The 24,071-nt window shown below is 35.1% G+C and overlaps 1 protein-coding gene across 3 annotated transcripts in view; it reads left to right on the top strand.

The window, feature by feature from the left end:
• The window catches only part of LOC136835524 (uncharacterized), a 363,691-nt gene that overhangs the window by 256,072 nt on the left and 83,548 nt on the right, over positions 1–24,071 (top strand). The window contains exon 3 of one of the 3 annotated variants that reach the window (XM_067099132.1): positions 9,236–9,281. The exons of the other annotated variants lie outside the window; for them this stretch is intronic. The gene's annotated coding sequence lies outside the window, so the exon portion shown is untranslated. The remainder of the gene's footprint in view (positions 1–9,235; positions 9,282–24,071) is intronic. 3 annotated transcript variants of the gene reach the window in all.

The raw sequence follows: 24,071 nt of genomic DNA, 5'->3' as shown, positions 1-24,071 counted from the left end.
AAGAATGGACTTAAGTAATTCGTTTTATGTATGGAAGGCAAGGACCTTTGCTCAGAACAGTAACTTAGCAGTCACAAGAATTGACAGACTGAAGGACTTGGTTTAAATGGAAGCAGATGTTAACAGATTCTGCATTGCAGAGATTCCATTACTGTAGTTTTTGTTGAAGATGGATTATGCGAATGCCTAACGTTTACGTTTCTTTTAATTCTCATTACTTGCTGTTCAATACTCATTCCTATACGTTGATACAGTTATTTATTTATTTTATTTATTGAATTTACGTACTGTAGTCTGTTCGAGGGTTAGGGGAACGAATCTTAGATTAGATGTTAAATCGTTCCACCCGTCCTGTAGCCGAAATGGGTATTCTCTTATCCTTTCTGTCACTCTGCTAATGTGGGTTTTCATCCGAGGTTTGTTGTTTAACGAAAAACATGAGTATTTATTGAAAATGACTACTTAGACACTTCGTTTTCAGATTTTCCTTTCTTACCATAACTACTGTAATTAAGTTTTGTGTTCTAACCATGACAACCCATTGATTCATTGGGTTTTAAGGCCTAATTTTGCGGTGTTTTACCTGGAATCTTTGCTGTTTCCCCGACGTCTCGAATAACGTCATTCACAGTATTATATAAAGCTACGTAAGATTTCGGAATAGGAAAACTCAGTTTTAGAACGTGGAGAAAAGGAATGGCTTGCGCCCTTCTGCATAGTCATCCTTGTTATGTTTGCCCGCTGTAAATTTTCAGAAATACTTTCTTTCTTATAATATGACTGTACAGACGTACACATACGTAAACTACTATGTAGGATATAGCTGGAATTATTCGTGCAGTTTTGTGACCAAAATTTTGCTCTTTTTAATGATTTTTCTCTGGAAGTACGTATGGACACATGCGTACATGTATACACAGACAATCACTTATGCATATGCCAAATCGGAAGAAAATCTAAGATTATGTTATTCATATATATATTTCAGTGCCTTGCATACTTTTCATCCGTTACAGAAGTATTTAAAATTCTAGAAATGGGGAGAGGTCACCGCTAAACAACAACCATAGTCATTCCAGAGAGCCTGAAGCGAACGCCAAAGTAACAGAGAGAAAGAAGAGTCAGGACTGGAAAGTGGGCACATTTGTGTCTGGAAGACTGAAGGCGTCATAAGTATTTCTTATCTTTCACTCAGTGGGTCAACAATGACCGTCTTTACCTGTTGCGTTAGGGGAGAGAGAACGCGTGAGACGACTCGGAGAAGACTTCAGGGAGGAGGATGAGAACGATGAGAACCAGAGGGAAGTAGAGAAGAAACAGGAGGATTGCAGGGAAGAGAAGATGAAAGGAAGTGAAGGAAGCCGGGCGGGGTGGGGTGTTGGGGAAGGTGATGGAATATGCCACGGTTGTGGAGACAGAGGGATGATTATCATTTATATTTTGATAAATTCATTCCTAAGATTATAGCCTACAGTACGCGCAAACTCTCACCTTCGTTTAAAAAAAGTTAAATATTTATGGACACATTGTTCTTCCTAATTATGTTCTTTGCTAATAGTTTGTGGTATTTTAGCACTTACGGAGTCACAATTTTAATTCTTCATTGCGTTACATTATTAAATTTCATGCCTGCAGTTATTTGGTTTGAGGTATGAGTAACTGTATTTTGTTTATTGCCACTAGATAAAAGGTAAATAAATAGTTTTCGTTACTCCTTTTCATGTCAATTGCTGAGGGATATATGCATTTGAGTGCATAAGAGTCCAATCGTAAACTACGGTTTATCAGGAAGTGTTACCTAAGAAAATAGAGTAGCATGACTTTCAATATGACGCTTCAGAATTCTTTATCAGAGTCCGTCAAAAGTCACGACTCACCTGTGACAACATTTGACAAGAAATTAATGCTCGATTGAACGAGGATCGCCAGAATGAAAGGCTCTTGAATATGCGAATAGAACGATGCTCCCTGATGAATCCAGACTTTCCCTTTTCTGAGAATTTATTCTGTTGAATGCTGTCGTTGTCAACGTTCCTGTGGGAAGAAAAAAATCTTATTAATCACAAATATATTCTTTGAAAGAGGTTCCAATACTAAACCACGTGGAGAGAAATTATGTAGACATTGGTAACCATCATTCTCTATGCATGTTCACTGTTTGATTTACATGACAGCCGCAACCAAACTAGTAAAGAGAGAGATAGAGAAATAACTTCTTCGTTGATTTTTATACTTGAAATATTCATTTTGAAGCTGCAAAAATATTTTGTCAATGTTTCGTTTCCTTTAACATCACACAAGCAATGACGTAACTTTTTTGTCATCAGCTTGAATACTTAATTCTCTCAGTGACTAGCACAAGGAGACTGTCGAAATAAATCAAATGCAAATGGAGATCATTAGCTACGCTTCATTGTTCTGCTTATAAGAATAAAAATTCTATGATGAGATCTCGTTCCATTTCTCACAGCTCTGCAAATTATGCTGAGCAAAACCCGATGAGGAATCATGTTTGTCCAGACTTCATTTTGTTTACTGAAATGATTCGTAACTCCAGACGTCTAATCATGTTGATATTCAATATTTGCTTTGTAAAATGAGAGTCTTGCACTTTCTCACAGTTTAAAAAAAATTTTCCGAGGCATATTACTGGCAGACACTCGAAAAGAGAAAGAAGAAGGTGCAGTTCTTTTCCTCACGCTTTTAGAGTTCTTCTCCATCCTACCTCTTTTCGTTATTAAAAATTGCCCCGTTATTCTTACGTCACTCTAAGTCATTTAGCAAGTTGTGGAAATAAAGCTCAGATAAAAAGGAGGGAGAAAGATCAAGCAGTTCTTTCTTCTATTGTATTTCATATTTCACTCTCGAATATGAAGTATGTCTTCTTAAAGGCAAGAGCTGGATAGATGTCGCCCATAAAGTAAGGAAACACAAGGAAGGGTCTTAATATCCAAATATCAAGATTGCGTGCAAGATAGAAGAATGGCTCACTGTGTAGGTGGACTCAGTGCATTGCTGATTACTGAAGTTTTTTGTACAGGGAACATCCTTGATTCACTATTTGAATGATTATCGTGGCAATGGTTAATGTTCTGTAGTTCTGTCTTTATTTGTTTCTGAAGTGCCCCCCCCCCACTCATGAGAAACCGGTTTATTTCATAAAAAGAAACTTGATTGTCTGGCTTCATGAGAGAGAGAGAGAAATCGGCAGTAGTTGAATTGGAATCAACACCGGTAACGTGTGGATGAAACAAATAAATTACCAAATACCCTGAAACAAAGAAAAACAAAGTTTAAAAAATCTTATATTTCCACTGAGATCATCCTTGTCACTGTCATCATTTTGATTATGTTTTTATCACCTTTTCTCTTGTTTATTTGTTTATGGAAGAAATGGGAATCGCATGACCAGCGGTGCATTGAACAATAGCGTTCCATCCTCCCAAGGCTAAATCCCGATGATGTGCAAAGTGTTAATGACGTGTTGTTAGGGAGGCTTTGGGCGTAATTATCCACATTGTCGGATTTGCTGCCTTTGTTGCACATCCGTAATACCTTGGGAATCCGTTTTCATTTGCACCGATCCCACGAGATTAGAGGCTAAACGGCCTTTTCCTTGTTAATTCGTGTAACTGAGCCTTTTCTTCAGACGTGCCGATACGCCCCGCGAATTACGCAAGAGTCATGGCGCAAATGAGAAAGGTATTTTATGAATCTTATGACTGGTGCTGAAGTGTGAAAATCTGCAAGATGATGTATCGAGAAAAATGTGTGTGCATTGATGAGTATAATTGGGGGCGGGGTTTATTACAAAGAAATATTTTTAAGCTTCTTACTAGTAAAAAAACACCTATTTAAAAATTAGTAAACTTCTAAAGATAGGAACATTGTTCAGGAGAATGATAGGGAGACTTTTTTAAATTTAATATCTGTTTTTTTGCATATTGCCCACACGCGCTCTAGCCATTGGTTGTCTTTCCCTTATGTGGATAAACATAATAAACATAAGGGAAAGACAACCAACGGCTGGTCAAACCTAGATAGCGTTTTCATTATTTGATTTGTTGATTGTGGTGACGTCACTGAGTTAAGTTTTGATTAGGCGTCAGATGAAATTTTAGACCTTATGATGAAGTTTATGATTGTAATGAGAGAGAGAGAGAGAGAGAGAGAGAGAGAGAGAGAGAGAGAGAGAGAGAGAGAGAGAGAGAGAGGTGACTCTCAGTAAGGTGATCAAAGTCTTGTCATACTATTTATCATGAAAAAGATAACATTCACTTCCTGACCATCACTCAACCGCAGTTTTTTTCTGTGTTTTCTTTATATAGTCTTTCAATACCAATCTTCCATCTTTGCTTTGTAAACTTATTTTAGGACTACGAAAAAATTAGAACAAATGATCTTCGGAATCTGGATTTGTTTTTCTTCTCCTTAGTTATTGACATCTTCAGCAACGTACGAAATATCATTGTTTTGTCAGTATTTTTTGTAGGAATCATTTACACCTATAAATTAGCGTCAAACGAGCACAATCATCGAATCTTTTTTATTTTATTGTACCTTTCAAAATATTCTCAGTAAATCTTTTTTATCAGCGTCAACACAGTTGAAAAAAAAACAGGTGTTTCAAATAAAGGAGACGGGTAGAGGACAGTTTTGTTAAATCTTGATAGAGGCTACGATATATGTTCATCACCTTGAAATTATATGTAAATACAGCTTTGAGTCTGCTTGTGCCTCCTTGTTATCTTGATTTAGTCAACTTAGAGAATTATTCATCTAAATTGCCCAATGACTGGCATGAAATCCGAAACGCATTCTAATAGAGAAACTTGAATTTGGTAGACTGGCTCGAATTAAATAATGACTAAGCAACTAAGCAGATGAGTGACTTGCATTTACTGCTTTTCCATATCCCCACTATGATCATCATTAATCAGTTCAATAATTGTTACAGTAACCGCAGTATCTACAGACAGCTTCATTTATCTGGTGAATTTTGGCTCATCTGAAGAAGACTGTGAAATATCTTATTGCGTTTCTTTAACATCATTACGTGGAATTCTAACTGTATCTCAACTCATCTCCCAAGATAGAGAAGTAATGAAAACAATAATAATAATGAAAAGAGTCGAATCCGCAATACTTTTTGTTTTAAAATGTATCCAGGCCTTTCGAGAGCCTCCACATTCCAATCTTCACCTGGTAATGATAGTGATAATGAGAGTTCATTGGCAAAATTTTGAAAGCTCCCTAAGTAGATTTTAATATATTTTGACAAGAAAATTGTTGGGATTTCACTCTTCATCGCACTGCTTCTCATATTGTGAGAAACAATAATAATAGTAAGCTACGTTACACGGGAGGTAAATTTCGATTGCATAGTATTCATTTACATGTATGATAACTAGTAAAATAGAAACTGCTCAACCAGTAATCAGATTATTTTCGTTCACATATAATTTTTGTAAGTCAGTTGCTCATGGTGAGATGGTCGAGTTGGTTTGATGGATATCAATATGAAGGAAAGAAAGAATACATTAAAAATTCATGTTTTTGTAGAGTTCGTATATGAAAAACCACCGTCCACTCTTACTTCAGTAAAGAAAACGGATTTTTAAAAGAAGCCCTTGAAAAGGAAGGACAGGAAGACTTAAGCCGAGAACAAGAAGGAATATACTGGTGTCTCCTTGCCGGGCACGTCATATTCTCCCATGTCTTCGACTTCCGCGTGCCTTTGGAGTATCAAGATAATCAAAAACGGTGTTAAAGTACCCTAATCTCCCTCGTTCATCTCACCCCCTTCCAGGTGTATACATAGACGCGCACTCGTGCCCGCCACACACACACACACACACACACACACACACACACACACACACCAATAATCTCCAAGGTCCTTATGATTTCCTTAATAGACCCACCCGCTAGGCATCACCCAACGAATAACAATTAAAACATGAAAGAAAGGAAGAAAAAAAAAAAAAACGGCGCCAGCACGAAAATTAAGTATTTCTTTTTCCTATTTCGTCTCTTCAGTTAACCTGTTCTGTCGCCCATAACCGGCCGGGCTCACTTGCCAATTCCGACGTATTAAACGATAAATGCCTCGATCTTATCTCCCTTGATCGTGGGTATCAGGATGCTTCAGACGCGTCGGCGGATTCCGAGGAATTTTACCTGCGTGTCAAAACTCAAAGCTTAAAAACAGTACGTGTCTTATTCGCGTTCTTGTCGTTAACTCGCGAATATGCAAAGAACTGCAGGTATGTGTGCGGTATATCCGTTTTGATATGTGGGCAACGGCGAACTTTAAGTAAACAGTTTTATTTCAGTATTTAATTTGTTTTACATCCATTTTTTTTCAAAGTTCTGTAATTACCTTGTGGTTAGCATTATTGTATTTTCTTGAAGAAAACAACAGATACCATATTATATATATATATATATATATATATATATATATATATATATATATATATATATATGTGTGTGTGTGTGTGTGTGTGTGCAAACGTAATTTTTCGGCGTATAGATATGTATTATACGGTGAAGGTAAATATATGCAAGTACTTATATGAATATTCAAACAGATTCATATTTTCATCCACTTCCCCCAAATATTTGCCTCTATCTATCTATCTATATCTATGTATTTATATATCTATGTCTAAATATATATATATATATATATATATATATATATATATATATATATATATATATATATATATATATATATGTACATATATATAAATTATTTATACAGAAATTATTTATAGAGAGAGAGAGAGAGAGAGAGAGAGAGAGAGAGAGAGCGATAACTAGATAACTCTGGTCATCTTCACGCAACGTCCCTTTTTTCGAGTGTGTAAAGCCAGGGAGACGCATTTTCTTCCTCAGCCATACTTAACATTCACCACGCACAAGTTGGCAATTCACTGCGAAATCGTAAACTATAAATCACTGAGTCCTTCCTTTAAAGATAAGGGAAGTACGAAATGACTTGGGATACGTTTAAATCAATCGTAGTTATAAAGTGCTTGATAGACGTTTATCACCGAAGAAAACATTGTAATGACGAAGGATTGTCTCATTTTAAAGGGCTGAAGAATTCGCTCTCCGACATACACAGCAAAATTCGTAACTGGCGAACCGACATCACACTTTTAGGATCTACGAAACATCTAAACAATTGCTTACATTATGAAAAACTAAAATAGAGTTCCTGACAACTACAAATGTCTGAAGGCCAACTGTCTCTTATATCATATTCTAATGATATAATGAAAGAATACCCTGATAATGCGTTACATAATGAAACTTCATAAAAACATTAAAATTATACACCAGGAAAAGGTTACGCGGTGCACCACAAGAGAACGAAGCGACTCAAACAAACCTTGAATCCCAGAAGGGATCAAGGTTCTTCATGAAAAAAAGAAGAAGAAGATGTCCAAACATCCAAGGACATGAAGGTTCCCATAGGATTCGGTGCTTACAATCCAGGACTCCCAAGGTCAAACTGGTGGCCCGATGGGGTCACGGAAGGAATCTCTTCATTTCCAAGGATATTCAAAAACTTACTTCCAGCCTGGATAACGTAAAAAAATCTAATTCTTTTTCATTATTTATCTAAAGATTTGTGTGTCTTGCGAAATTCACAAAGACGCCAACAGTCTAAAGTAAATGATGAGAATCTTGCATGAAGTCACATATAAATAGAACAGTATGACATGCGTTTGTGTCTATTAACTCTTATGTATTACTTAGATACTGTATACGTAATGTACTGAAGTGTAAATCAGAAAATGCTATATTAGACTGAATTCACTGTCATCTGAGACATCTTTTAACGTAAGGGCAATGTCTTTTTCCTCTTTTTTTAATAACAGGATTCGCCTGGAAATTACTTCTAAGCCATTTGTTAAGTAAAACTCAGGTATATGGACAAGATTTTGTCAAGTCACACCCTCCCCTCAGATTTGAGTTCCGGGTAAAACAAATTGTTTGTTTAAGAAACTGCACATTAACTAAACATATTTGTTTCAGTAAAGTTATCATTTGGTTTTCAGGACCTTACTACAACATGACTTCTGTTTACTAGTAAATCCCTTGATGAAAAGGATATCGTTAAAGTTTTACTATGAGCTCATTTGCAGCCCCTAACAGATTGTTTTGGCATTTTTTTTAATCGAAACATATGTCAAGCATTCAAATTACACCATTGCTTCGCTTTTGCATGCTGTGATGCATAAAACTTTGAGGGTGTAATTCAAAATAATCTTTCTTTTCATCTGAATTTGTCATATTAAGACTGAACGGTTTTCCCCCTGGTAAATTTAAGGCAGAAATAAGTACATTTCTTTCCGTTAAGTTCTGAAACATAGCGGAATGAAACGGACTATGCATGTGGCATTGCAAACAAGGTCTAGCCTATTTATTATCAGGTGACTCGACAGAATATCCCTTGAACAAATACAAAATAGTCACTCCTTCCAAAGTAAATTAACAGTCCAGCAAATATAACAACAGAAACCCACACGAAGAATTAAAAAAAATAATAAAATAAAAATTAAAATAAAAAAAATACCCGCCGAAGGTCGAGGTTTTCAAGGTCGGGCAGTACCGCCGACCTTGTTCATTTCAGTCAGAAAGTTCCCTTGCCATGCCAGTGGATGTTCCAGTGGATAGCAAAAAATTATGAATGCAAATGTCTTCCTGAGGTTTTCCTAAAGTGTCGTGGTCGTTAGATCTATTTTTAGGTTGTGTGGTGACCTTTCGTGTTTGTACTTCACTGTGCCAGCGTAATAGAAATGCCTATGGCGAAATTAACAGGATTACGGCAATTTATTTAACGGACATATTTGATCAAAAAAAAACTCTGAAAAGCGGAGACTAATTCATTGAATTGAATGATTGTAAGTTATCAAATGGTACTTAATTTTCATACAACTAACAGGCGCATGCTGAAAATCTGTAATATAGAAGCACGATACTTAGAAACGCATTAAAAAATAATTATTTAAAAATTCTAAGCTAGGCAGTATCCTTTATGGAAAGTGAAAGCTTTCTGGTTATTTTTATTATCTTTTTTTAATCACTTGTCATTTATACGATCCTTACTCCATAAAGCTATGCTGTCTATATATCTGTGAATAACATTCATTCATGACAGCGTCATTAACAGACCTTAAATTTGTGTTGTTACTAAATGTCATTTCTTTCCTTTCAGGTAAGATTCTCACTGCAAATTACTTTCAAGAGATGTTCAGGGACTGGTGAGTAAATAATGCATGATTCTTTTAAGACTTGATTAGATAATAATAGTAATAATGGATAGAAAACGACAGCAATCACGTTCCATTTGATTATAGGAGAAAAAGCCCATCAGTGAAATATACTTTTATTTTTGTCTGTTACAGACATAATTTTGCACATAATCATTTGTACAGTAATGATGACTTCGTATGCAGGTTTTTTGTGGAAATTACCTCGGCAAAAAGGAAGAGCACAAAAGCTCTTTTAAGTTACATGATCGTAAGAAATGATTGACAAATATCATCGTAAGAATTTTTAAAGACAGTTACCATTAGTAAGGATGATTAAAAAATTTGGAAAGTGAGACGAAATGTCCTTTTTATTTTTTCAGCGAACTCATTTTTTACCTCTTTGGTAGCATTCTATAAGGGAAAAGCAAAAGACCTTTTTAAGTTATTTTCTGTATAATTTTAACCCATAGTTATCGATACTTAAACATAGCAGTAAAGTGATTCGATATATTTTTTTAAAAATTATGAACAACCCAAGAAGATAAAACTATTTGTAGAGCCAGACTTGGCTAAAACCAGTTAAAACGTGCGAATTCCCAAGAAAGAATAGTGGTAGTTGAAAACGTGATTCCCCAAAACTAAAGGCCTAAAGAAAAGAAAGAAGATACTTTGGACTCCAAACCTGAATTCCATAAATAGCGATTTATGTCACCTCCTCAAAAGTCCGGAATTCCACGCTCCGGACCCCCTACCGCGTAACGAGCGAACCAGATATGACCATAAAATTCCCTAACGGGATCGAGGCGTTGTGAGAGGACATTTTCGACGACCTTGTTGAAGTTGTCGACGAATGCCAGAGTCAGCAGACAACCAATTAGCGATACCAGTGAGATACATGTCAGGTACTGACCTCCTGCAAGATGCACATGTATGGGAGAGGGTCTTTTCCTGTACTTCGAGGCGTGATTTGATTTTATCAGCTGGATCCCTTGTATGTGGGGGGGGGGAAGCTTTGCTTGTAGAAGTTGTTCTTTAGGTACTTGTTAGAGGGTTTTGTCTGTCAAAATACGTACATACATACATATTTTGAGAACATTCATCTTTGTATAAGTATAGTGCATATAAAACAAATAAATTAGTTGTTCTGCGCTAGTGTAAAGTATAATAGTATATCATATATATATATATATATATATATATATATATATATATATATATATATATATATATATATATATATAGATTCTTTACTTATTACTTCTCTTGATGGCTCAATGGTATGACCGTCGACTGGAGTTGTTGGAAGTACCGATCCATTTATCAATTAAAAGTTCCCCTTCGGTGATAATTCCTCTCTGGGGATATTCCCGAAGTAGGAGAATTGGATATTGAATGACATGTGTAGCTTCATGATTGTATATAAATTACGGTGTGATAAAAATTTCATATATATATATATATATATATATATATATATATATATATATATATATATATATATATATATATATATATTATATATATATATATATATATATATATATATATATATATATATATATATATATGGAGAGAGAGAGAGAGAGAGAGAGAGAAAATGAACCGTGTCCACGTGTATGCTTGTGTATATTAGAAAGTGAGGCATTTCTGAATGTAATGCCAATATTAATATGAACGCAAACGTGGAATGATAAAACTCTGCGAACAGTTTGAGTGTGTTAAGACTTACACTGCGCAGTATATCAAGTGTCGTTCAAAAGGCTCTTATTGTGTAATACCTATGGGAGTAGATCCACCGTGCCACGTCAATGTCTGTACGCCTTTCGATTCAGTTCAGTAGCTTCGAAACTCCTCAGCTTAATCATTTCAGATTTTGTAGTTAGATTTATCACTTGAGATTTACCACTCGTAAGATCCTGAGCCTATTGATGTTTTTATAAAAGCTTCACCGCCAGTGATATTAACCTCCAGTCAGAACCCATTCTATTACATTATTTCAGTTGCTCAGTATTAAAGAACTTCATATTTTGTTGGGGCTTTCATTACTGTTGAGAGGTTTCCTTGACACTTAGAACTTGCAGTATGCAGGGATATAACACTATCCGTTTTGACGGAATCAACTTAGATAATGTAGGTCGTTGTGTAGATTTAGAAACCTGATTTTAATCTTTGATGAACTTAGCAAACGTCGATCGTCATTTGCATTTTACAGCTATTGTAGTAGTTGTTTTTAGAGCTGCGTTGGTTATCTATGTTTGAGCGATAAAAATGAACCCCTCTGAATTGGTGTACCATAATGTACAATACCAAAATAATAATAATAATAATAATGACTCTGTATCATATTATTTTATGGAATACAATGCCAGTTACATGTTACTATAGCAAAGGAAATCCGTAGTTCTGCACCTTATGAGGGCCTCTGAGCTACAAACTACACTGAAATTAAAAATAATGCTTGGTATTTCTGCAACTTACATTGCTCGTGTGTCGTACTCAAATGTAAATATACTTTTCACATTTACTGTCAATTATCATCAGAATGAACTCCGCTAAGCCGAACCTGGTTCCGTTAACAGTAGCCGAATGAGAATCTACCTAAGGTTTGTACTTCCGCGTCCCTACGCCAAAAAGATTTTTTATTATCATTGTATCTTCATTACCCTTTGCTGACGTCTTACCATTTTACGACAAGGAAAACGAAGAGAGCCCTCATCTCTCCTTTAGAAATTCTGACTAGGAAAACCCCAGAAATTATCGAACATAATCCCGATTATGCTGCACAGTTATTCCTTTAGCTACCTGCGATGCAGAAGTAGTGACCGCACGGCAGGCGGGGGGACTCCTTGGCCTTCATCTCGTAGGCTACTCCAAGGACAGCATCCTATAAATGGCGTTCAGTTAACAATAAAACTCAATGAAAAAAATTTTACATTAAAAAACCTGACTCCAGACGACTCGAGTATCTGCGTGTACCCAATCAACACGTTTAGGTTCGGTGCCAGGGAGTATCTCTAAAAGGAAATCTTGATAAAGCGTTGAAGTCTATGTAATGAAAAATGAATAACTAATAAAACTTTTAAAGGGAAGCTTCTTTTGGTAAACACAGAAAAGTGAAACTAAGACAAAGAAGCTACGAAAATTGTGAAGGAATAATAAAAATGATATTTTAGACACAACGCTGCACCGTTAACTCTACTTAAGACAGAATTATGTATGTAAAGAGTTTATAAGAAGGAACAAGAGAGAGAGCACCAGGTATTGTGTTTTAAATAAATTAGCTGTAGAGAGAGAGAGAGAAAAAATCTTTAAGGCTTATGTGTTAAAATACATTTCATGAAAAGAGAGAGAGAAAGAATCCCAAAGCGTGCGGTATAAAATCCATTATCATACAGAGAGAGAGAGAGAGCGAGCTTCCAGAAGTGTCGATCAATTAAGCTTCCGATGGAGCATAATAATCAGTCATCGACAACATTATAATTTAGCCGTCAGGGTGGATCAAGTTTCGAAAAATTTACGTCTTTTTATTTTATTTTATTTTATACATACAATTTCCTCCGCTACACCCAACGTTATCGAGGATTTATTGGGGCTGAAGTGGCGGGCACTTCTTATTTTTTCCTAAATATGTTGCAAGTACACATCTTGTTTATGAAAAAAAAAAGATATTCTCTCTCTCTCTCTCTCTCTCTCTCTCTCTCTCTCTCTCTCTCTCTCTCTCTCTCTCTCTCTCTCTCTATATATATATATATATATATATATATATATATATATATGTATATGTATATGTGTGTGTGTGTGTGTGTGTGTGTGTGCACCACAAAAATCGTTTAATATCCTGTTCACTATACCTTGGAATAACTTAGGTCCAAGAGGAATTATAAGCGAAAAAAATAATCTTTAAATATAAATATATATATGTGTGTATGTATAATATTTTCATATTCATTTTTGTGTGTAAGAATGTTAAAGGCATATGTCTAGTAATCAGCTTTATTTTTGGAAAACAACAAATACGTTCTTGTAAGGCAGGGACAAGTTATATGACTTTCTTTGTATTAAAAAGCAAAATTTGTTTCTTAGTTCAAAATGTATTAGAGATAAAAGTTAGCATGCTCATTTTACTACACCGTCATCAATGCGACACCCCCAAATTCGTGTGCCAATAAAAGGAAAGTAGTTACGCGTTACACAAACCCAATTTAGATGAGCAGTGTCATATGCTGCAAAAAGCTCTTAAGAATATGCTCGTAAAATAGTAATAAGCAAGTCAGCAATAATTAATATACCTATATATACAGAAGAAGATTTCTTTGATGAAAGAATTCTTCACTGAAGAAGCTTTCGACAAGCCAAGACAAGGAATACAACTATAAGACTCATTCTAAACAATTACTTATTGAAAATGCAAAAGAATTTCAGTAACTTTAATCATTTTGTGATTAGGGTTTTGTTTTTCAAACAGAAAGAATCTTCCTAAGCTTTATTAGGATATAGAGTAGTATGTTTTAAAATGGCCTTATATCACATCAGTTAAACTCGAATGATAAAAACCATTTAACAGTTAAAACAATAAAAATGTTATCGGGAAAATTATTAACAAGATAGCTTCAGTAATGCACCAAGAAACAGAAAAATAAAGATAAGTTTAAGAGGTTATTATATATATATATATATATATATATATATATATATATATACATATATATAAAATTGAATTTTGTTTTAAAAGTAATTTCTCTCTCTCTCACACACATATATATATATATATATATATATATATATATATATATATATATATATATGAAAAATTACTGTTAAAATGAAATTAAATGTCAGTAAAGAATGCCCTTAAAAATACACAAAAGGTAAAGAATATCGGAAGCTGGTTGACCTGTTCCCTCCTTCTCAAATTCTTTGAGGTCGAACCCTACGCAGCGAAGCCTGCTCTACCGATTATTATACAGAATTAACTGATATTTACTGGGACAGAGGTCGCATTATGGAAAAAACAAAATCATTATATGAAGATAGTTCTGGACAATTTAGGTCAGGTCACTCTTCTATCTTACGAGAATTCACTTTTCCTTGCGAAGAGAATGTTAAAATTTGTTTCGCTTCGGTCTTTGATATTCTAGAAGTTTTTGAAACATTTTTTATGGTCGGTCATGTCCATATTCTCCAGAGGACAATATGTCTTCCGCCACTGGAGTAAATGTAGGAGATAAGAGAAATATCACCAGACTATCACATTCTAATTTACCTTGTTGATAAAAAAAAGAACAAGATAAGGTACTTACTGAACGTTGTCGCAAAATTTTCTTACCAGGTGAACAGTTTGAAATGAAATGTATGGCGAAAGGGAATAGGTAAGCTCTGAATAACAATGACATTTAAGAGTAAATAAGAATTTCTTTTATATTTACCTCAAAAATGGTTAATGGTAGAAGCGTAACATATTAGCATTTTGACAAGTATCACCATTAATTATTCATAATTTTCTTTATCCATCATTTATGTTTCACGTTTCAAAAAGTGAAATATCTTCGGTTACTCAAACTCCTGAAAGGATGACAGACGAGCGCAAACCTGCGTGACTTCAGTTTTGTTAGTAATAATATGTAACTAAGCACTGGGTAAAAGTTGGCTACTGGTGTAATGTGTGGCGGTAGGATGCTCTGTCAGAAAACTTGCTCTTGTGACACCGTCTCAGGTTGTCTGTTCGTGAGGATTCCTTTAGGTTAGTAATATATAGTGATTTAGTCATTTCATATATTATCAGTCACTTTGAAATAAAAGAGATGTCATAAGGAGGATAGAAAGAATGGTGATCAGTTCCCCCCATAGACGATCCTATCACGATAAGTAGACCCTATTTTTCGTAGAAACATATGCCTGTAACCCTACAACAAGGGCACATTGTGTTTGTGTTTTCCATATAATTGTATGTTACCAAGAAAAATTTCTCTCTCTCTCTCTCTCTCTCTCTCTCTCTCTCTCTCTCTCTCTCTCTCTCACACACACACAGTTTTCTAATTTTGTTGCCAAGAAAAAATGTAAAATTTCTCTCTCTCTCTCTCTCTCTCTCTCTCTCTCTCTCTCTCTCTCTCTCTCTCTCTCTCTCTCTCTCTCACACACACACAGTTATCTACTTTTGTTACCAAGAAAAATGTAAAATTTCTCTCTCTCTCTCTCTCTCTCTCTCTCTCTCTCTCTCTCTCTCTCTCTCTCTCTCTCTCTCTCTCTCTCTCTCTCTCTCATCTCCCTAATGAATAGTAATCGAGACGATAAAAACCGTCATCAGGTTTTAAAAGGGGATAGACTGGTAACCACGCCTGTAATTGGGTATTGAAATACAGGTGATGGATGCATTCTAATTACACGGTGTGAGCTTAATTCCCCTGAACCAAATCGTTCGTCTGTATGTGTCCGAACTCATCGATAATCGCTCTCTTAGTATTAGAGAGAGAGAGAGAGAGAGAGAGAGAGAGAGAGAGAGAGAGAGAGAGAGAAGAGAGAGAGAGAGAATGTGTGTGTAACATAAAGGAAAAATTTCAGTCCATAAAACATTTGATTTGTAGAGTAATCCGATCACGTTATTTTGATAAATACACAAAAATTATGTCATTTTAGAGGTTATTGTGCTAATACATTAGTTTACTTTGTTTCGAAAAAGAAAGTAAATTTGTCAACTGGAGTTTGTCACCGATGTTAACATTGTACACAGTTAATATCCATACTTCAGGATGTTTTCGAGTGTGTTTTATTTTCTCGTGTTTAGTCGCATTGTATAATAAAAATAAATATGATTGCAAAGATGTTGCATAATTACTGGAACCTTTCATATCGAATCCATTTTCAAACATTCTTTCCATTGGAAATGTAAATTCTGTGAAAATAGAAAGGTGACCTGACCTAAATTGTCTAGGACTGTTTTTATATTATAAATTTTTTCGGTAATGCGGCCACTGTCCCAGTAAATATCAGTTAATTTGTATAATAATCGATAGAGCAGACTTCGTTGCATAAGGTTCGACCTCAAAGAAATTTGACGTTTTTCTCTTCCCAAAAATATAAAAAAAAAAAACCAAGCTCTGAATTATTCTATATATCTAAGGCCCTTAACGTACCAGAGTTGGCCGTTGACCGGTTTGCTTTCAAAAATCATGCGTAAGAAGAAATGTGTAGCAGGTAAATAAGTAATTGGAGTATTTGAAACCTTTGAAATCACTTTCACATGGAGTATAAAAACAGCCGATATGCAAACGGGAATTTTGACATCCGTTAATTAACTTGATAAATGCAGTGCATAAAGTAAAAAGGAAGAAGGTTGGTAGTTCTTTTATTTTTTATTGACTTTGGTAATTTATTCAGACCGATTATAGAGACGAGAAATATGAAGATTGTTTTAACCTGAAGTAAATTTAAATATTGGTTTCCAGTTTGGTTGGAGATTGTTATCGGCATTGCACAGATTTGTCGGTAAGATCATCCTCTTGCTTATATTTATTGATTGTGGCTTTCTTTGAAGAACTGAAACCTTCAGTAGCCTAGATAACATCACGAAAGGAAGCTCAAATAGATATGTTAATCATTTGTTACAGGATATTATAGATACTAAAGTAACGGGAAGGTAATTATGCAAAGCGGAGATATGGAACACGTAACAATGATTGAAATAGACATCCTTTAGGTAAGAGATACTGGAGGATATTCCCAAAACTTCTGCAATGTTTTTCTTGTTTTTAATGTTTACACTGAAATAAGTAAAATCCACATGAGAGAGAGAGAGAGAGAGAGAGAGAGAGAGAGAGAGAGAGAGAGAGAGAAATCCAATACAAATCCACCTCGTTTCCTTCTCCTTTTTCTTCTTCTTCTTCTTCTTCTCCTGCTTCTTTTGTCTGAGATCAAGTTCAAGTGTCTGGTAACACAAGCTGCACCGGAGCCAATTCTAAAAATATCATTTCCCCCCTCCCCCCCCTCTCTCTCTCTGTGACCTGGGTCAACTTATGGACGCCCGCCAACAACCCCGACACCCGGATCTTCTTAAGTCCACAGCACGTACCATGGCATCTCCGCGGTAAAGTTCGTCTCCTCTGCCATGTAAGAGTTGAATGCCTCACCTTGGATACCAATAATGCACCGCCGTTGTTATTCATTTGCAAGCTAGTCTGCGTCCTCTAAAGGCTTTTTATTCTTTTGACGTAATGCCATCTGGTATCGTTTTTTTTTTTATACTTATTAATGTCATCTGACTGAATATATCATTTCTCATGTATAGTACAGCCAGTCTTAAATATTCTCACTTAGAACTAAAACTTCAAGTTACCTTGCGCCAGGGGTGGCCATTGAACCAGTGCTCTCGAAAACTAGGATAAGCCTCGTGGTATTCTAAGACTTGGATTCAAGTTCCCTTGCGACGATTACATTCAAATAGATTGTACTCTTTCGTAGTACTTTATTCATTATAACTGTCAAACGTATATGTTCATTTATTACCGATTTTTAACTGTGTTCATCCATCTTTACATATTTCTTCCTTCTGCTGTTGTATTTTTGCTACAATTACACACTTGCATGTTTCTTTCTGTAAGACTTTAAGAAATAATAATAATAATAATAATCCGCCTAACTTTTAAAAACTTATGAATCGGGTTGATTCAGGCGCTACTCAAGACGATTCCAGTCATTCATAGCCACTGTTTACATTCGTCGATTAAGAATCTCAGAATTATTAACATTCCCAAAGATTACCCAAAGAGTTTTAAGTCAGGTGTAAATTTCGAACCTTGAAGAAATTTTACGTAAAAAATTTTTCCTAGAACTTTCCTGTCTCATTGTTCAAGTTCCAAAATGCTAGTTTTTCAAATGCTGTAAAATACCAGTATTGAACCCAGTAGAATATATATATCGTAAAGACAATAAAAGACAAACTGAGGAGTTGGCACAGACCCTTCCAAAAATAAGCTGAAAAATAAGCTTTGTAACTTGAAATCCTCAACATAGCATCCTCCTGGCTATTCTTGCCGCGTAAGTTTATTATCTGTATAACGGATCCTTATCTTTCTCCCGATGCTTTGAGAATATAGGCGACGTGTTGCTAGGTAAAGCAGGATTCTCTCTCTCTCTCTCTCTCTCTCTCTCTCTCTCTCTCTCTCTCTCTCTCTCTCTCTCTCTCGGCGAGATTCTTGCTCTTTCTTCCTACGAAGCCATGAAAAGAGATTTGAATGAGATACACGTAGACGGGTATATTGCAATATGTTGCTACCCGGAACTAGTTCGTTATTTGACGTAGAGATACTTCAACCAATTCAGATATGTGTGTGTCTGTGTGTGTGAGAGAGAGAGAGAGAGAGAGATAGACAGACAGACAGACAGAGAGTAATTGCAATTTGCTGCTTACAGAATATGCAGATGCTGTTGTACAGATAAAGGAAAAGGGTTATTAAAACGAAGAGATTTTCTTGATAAGATACAAATTTGAATAAATTAATTTTCCCTTCACTTGTAACATGAAAACACGAGAGGGCTGAACAGTTATGATGTTGATTTCTGAAATGAACGATAGTTCTGAAAGACTTCTGTTTCGAGTTCGCTTAATTATTCAGCAGTTTCCTACTTTAGGCTTTTCCGAAATTCTTAGTAAGGCAAGGGGGTTGTAAGGAGCTTCAAAGCGTCCTGGGTGCCCGCTCTTCTTCTTGCATTCTTAGTAACTCGATATTTAATACATTTTTCAGCAGATCTGAGCGAAACATTAAGCGTAACTGCAGTTTTACTGAAGGAATATATCGTTTAATTTTAGCTATGACAATTAGGAAACTAATCGAGTTATGAATAATTTAAGACACTACTCTTTAGAGACTTGGATCACTTGGATCACGATCCAACGAAAAAGAAATGGAAATTTGGAAATTACATGAGCGGAAGCAATTATCAAAGAAAAAAATTCCTTATAACTTTCATAAAACATTAGATTATTATGGAGTAATACGATTTAAAAAAAAAAAGTAATTAAGTGCTTATATTTTGAAGGGTGTTGAAAAAATGTAATACAATTTTCAGGGAAGATTAAAAAAATCATATAAATAAAACCGATTACACCATGGATACAGATCGCATGCTTTGCGTGATCCTGGATCACGAGCCAAGGAAAAAAACCTTAAAGGCCATGAGAAAATTCAGAATGAATTTGAATTCCAGAACTCAAAATATTATGCGAAGCAATTTGTAAAATTTCAAAAATACAAAACAAAGTCTTATTTCTTCTTTATTTTACGTCGCATTGTGGATTATCGCTCATTTATCCCCATGGATTGTCATGCAACATTAAGGGGAAATATTAAGGAAAATATTTGTATAATTCTAACCTGATCATCCAATAATGGTGATCTGAGAGCGCTTTTATAAGTCACTGGTGTAAATGGGGAAAGCATGGCGTTGTCGTGACTTATTGAAATTGTCGATTCTTATTTGTTCTCACTACAAACTACAGTATTTAGTAATGATAGAAACCATTTGAGTTGCTTACATATTTCGAGAATGCTCTTAACTTTATTTCAAGGGCATTAACGATTGAAATAACAGGATTGATATTATTATTATAATAAATATTTATTATTATTAGTAGTAGTAGTAGTAGTAGTAGTAGAAGTAGTAGTAGTAGTAGTAGCAACCCAGCAGTTGTCACTGTAGTAGTAGTTGTAATTGCGGAATTAGATATGCCAGGTGCTTCTTCCAACAAACTTAAGAGAGAGAAGAGTCAAGCGTTATGCAAATCCGAAGGGAAAATGGAAGGTCGGAAGCCCTCAGTAAACAAACAGATCTATTACTGGGTGCAAAGCAGTAACTTCCCCAGTTAGGCAGGCTGAAGATACGTTTAAATGAACGACAAGGTTCATATTTGTTGAGCGTAAAGTTCTAAGGTGTCATTAACATCTAAGAAGTCATTGTCAGAAATACTTCAGGAATTTTAAAAGGCTGTCATTTTTCATTTCATAAAGGGTGGGCATTTAAGTTGCCACCTCTTAAGCAAACATTACGCCACGCCAGCAAGGAAATAACGCTATATATATATATATATATATATATATATATATATATATATATATATATATATATATATATATATATATATATATATATCCTTCTGCACATGACACATTTAATACAAATATAGTTATAAAACAACAAGTAATTGCCTAAATACAGACTGATAGACGAACAGATTTACTGACTGAATGACTAAAAAATCAACGCGGAAACAGCAAACGAATTCAGTATATAGGTATTTGGATAAGAAAATGAACAGAGGTAGAGAACAAGAGAACAGCGAATAAAGTTACTCGGAAGAGAACATTAAAAGTAAAATTAAATGAAAAAAGAGAAAATTAAAATTTGCATAACTAGAGGAAGACGGTTAGTATGCGAGAAATCAATATGCAAAATATAGAAAGATTAAGAATTTTCCTAGGTACATCTGTTAATGGTATTAATAAGAAGAGGGCGGTTAAAACTTACGAAGTATTTATAGGAGAAAGAAGAGAGAATGGGGAGGAGGTTGAGTGTCAAAAAGGGTCGCTCAAGGTCATCTTCCATCACTTCCCTCTCATCTATTCTTCTCCTTTCCTCCTACACATCATCTGCCCGTGGAAATTGACTTTTGCTTTCGAGCCTTCACTCCGTTGCGGTAATGTCCGCTAGCTCTTAACTGTACTGGGCGTTTTTGTATCACCGTCGAAGGACACACACACACACACACACATATATATATATATATATATATATATACACATATATGTAAATATGTATATGTGCCTATCTGTGTTGGTGTGATCTATATATATATATATATATATATATATATATATATATATATATATATATATATATATATATATATATATATATATATATATATATATATATATATATAGTATATATATATATATATATATATATATATATATATATATATATATATATACTGCATATATATATTGATCGCAGGTATGGTAGAGTGTGTGGGCTTGCAACTTCTTTCCAAAATGCTTTTGAAAATCGAAAAAGTGGCAACTTATGTACCCTGTAGTTTAAGGGGAATTTCATTGGTTAGTTTAATGTATGTATGTATATATATATATACATATATACATATACATATATGTATGTATGTATATATATAAGGAGAGATAATTATATGTTAGTGGACTGTATAGATTAAATGGAAAGGTTGGTATTCTGGTCTACAGAATAATATCAACTATTATTTTTCCTCCGTATTTATGAAAATTTTCCTGAAATTTTTTATCATTCTTAATATAAAATTAAAATTAGAATTGTACGCAATTTTTTATGCAAATAACTAGTACTATGATCAAGCATGTGCCTTTAACACATTTGAATCTTGATCAGCAAAAGTAATAAAAAGTGATAGACGATTATTGCAGCTGTGGTTGGGAAGGGTAGGGGTTGGGGATATGCGGAGGTGCAGGGGGTGGGTGGCGGGGCGAAGGGGACGTAGTGTCTGCTGCTAAAGAAAAAGAAGAACCCGGATGTTGTGTCTGAGTTCATGCCACTGACCGAAGAAGAGATTGCCAGAATGACCGCTATCGGTAAGGAACGTCTCAGGAGGAAGTTTGCTTGTTGTGCAAAACAATGGTGGCTTCTTATGTAAAGATGTTGTCAGCCTTGCCGCTCAGAATTCATTACAAATTTTAATATGAGTAAATAACAGAGCACCACAATAACTTCTCTTAAAGAAGAATGATTTATTGTTATTTTCAAGACCAAATTGCTGGTTCTTGCTATTTCGTACCCCGTTAGGTCTTAAATGTAAACATAAAGCCAAACCCTAAGGAGAATTAAATAGAATGATCATAAAAAACATTCAACCAAAATAAATATTTAACAGCGCCGCGGAAGACGTAGACTAGCCATGACTTCGTGCATTAGGCAAAATTAATGGTGCTAACAAGGTCGAGGAGATTCGTTGAATACATCTGTCAGAAATTAAATGAAAAGTGTTTAAAAATTCAGTGGAGAATATTATCATAAAAAAGATTATTTTAAGGAAGTACATTTCGGGTTCTCATGAGGTTGACCTGAATGATTCGGTCGTAGAGAAAGGACGCTAATTGAAACAAGGAAAAGTTAAAGAAGTGGAACAGCTAAGTAGGCAGTGCGAAGGGGTCCATCCAGAAGTAAAAGTCAGAAAGCAAATTAACATTGCTCAAAGGGAGCCGAGAAAAATATACCACCTGCCGGTACAGAGGATTAAGAAGGTCTAGAGAATGATTGAAAAAGATTGAAGAAATAAGTAAATGTTCCATTGTAGTTTTTTGGGAAATTCTGGTAGACTAGGTTACGTAGTTCGTTGCTGTAACAGATATAATGGATAAGAGAGAGGCACTTTGATAACTCAATGTCAAAAGCTAAGGCGCAGAAGCACTACAAGACTTTATCATCTAACTTTACTCAGATGTCAATTATTGTCTGTTATACTGTACTGTAGTCACTGCAGCCGCACGAGTATTATATTATGTAGTTGTAAACCCCTGCTATGTCAGCTTTTGTCAGATTTTCCCGGATGTTCTTGATTATACGCTTGGCCGTTTTTTTTTTTTTTTTTTTTTTTTTTTTTTTTAAGCAGGGTGGTTTTTTTCGTTAACCATGGAGGGCGTTCATGCTCTCTTTTAACGTTGTCAAAATGTGTAGATCGCTATAGAATTTGAACGAAGTTTTTGTCAGATCTGGTTAACTTTATACTTTCAGAAACTGCGTAAAAATGGAAGAAAAGCCGAATAGTTTACGAACTTTCCTTATGAGTTGAAATACATACGTTAACTATCATGCAAGAACCGTAAACGACAGTTCCACGTTAGTAATACAAAATTAAAGGTAGTCAGGTAGAAGCAAATGCTGTTGGTGGTGCATACGTCAGAAAGTATAAGAAAATAAAGTGTGAAAAATTTCTCGACAAAACGGGAAATGGAGATGACAGGAAAAGTTTGACATCCAGTTCAAGGAATCAAAGGGTGGGAGAAAGTTCTTCTCCTTTCCCGAATGCAATACTGAACAGCACGAAATATTTCTGTGTGATGACGCATGCAATACCAAGGGCATTTGCTTTTACCTGACTATCTTTAATCTTGCATAGCTAACTTGGAACTGTCGTTACGGAAGGTTCTTGCATGAAAGTTTGCGTGTTATTAGAAGTATTTCAACTCCTACGTAAAGCTCCTAAATTATTCGGATTTTCTTCCCCTTGTTCAGCTTCCGGCCGTACAAGTAAAGTTAATCAGATTTTACAAAAACTCCGCACAGTCTGTGGCGATCTACACATTCTGACAACGCTGAAAGGGACTATAAACACCCACCACAGTAAAAAGAGAGAGAGAGAGAGAGAGAGAGAGAGAGAGAGAGAGAGAGAGAGAGAGAGAGAGAGAGAGAGAGAGAGAGAGACTGGCTAAGCATATAATCAAGAACATCCGGGGAAATCTTACAAAAGTTGACATAACAAGGGTTTACAACGAGTGACTAGGGTACAATAGACAATTTATAGCAGAGTAAAGTTAGATTATACAGTTTTTTGTGCTTCTGCTCCATAGCTCTTGACATTGAGTCGTCAAAATACTTCTCTAAAATCCCTTATATCAGTTATTGCGTCGAATTGTGTAATTTAGTCTACTAGAATTTACCAAAATACTACAGTGGAACAAAGTGTGTACGTGCGTGTGATAAAGGTCAGAAAAATATTGATGATGCCTGAATTATCTAGCAAGAAGAGACGACGAACGTCAT

This window comes from Macrobrachium rosenbergii, chromosome 4 (genome assembly GCF_040412425.1).
Source record: "Macrobrachium rosenbergii isolate ZJJX-2024 chromosome 4, ASM4041242v1, whole genome shotgun sequence".
NCBI lineage: Eukaryota > Metazoa > Arthropoda > Malacostraca > Decapoda > Palaemonidae > Macrobrachium > Macrobrachium rosenbergii.
The sequence above is the reverse complement of the archived record's forward strand: the minus strand, read 5'-3'. Positions and strand labels throughout refer to the sequence as shown.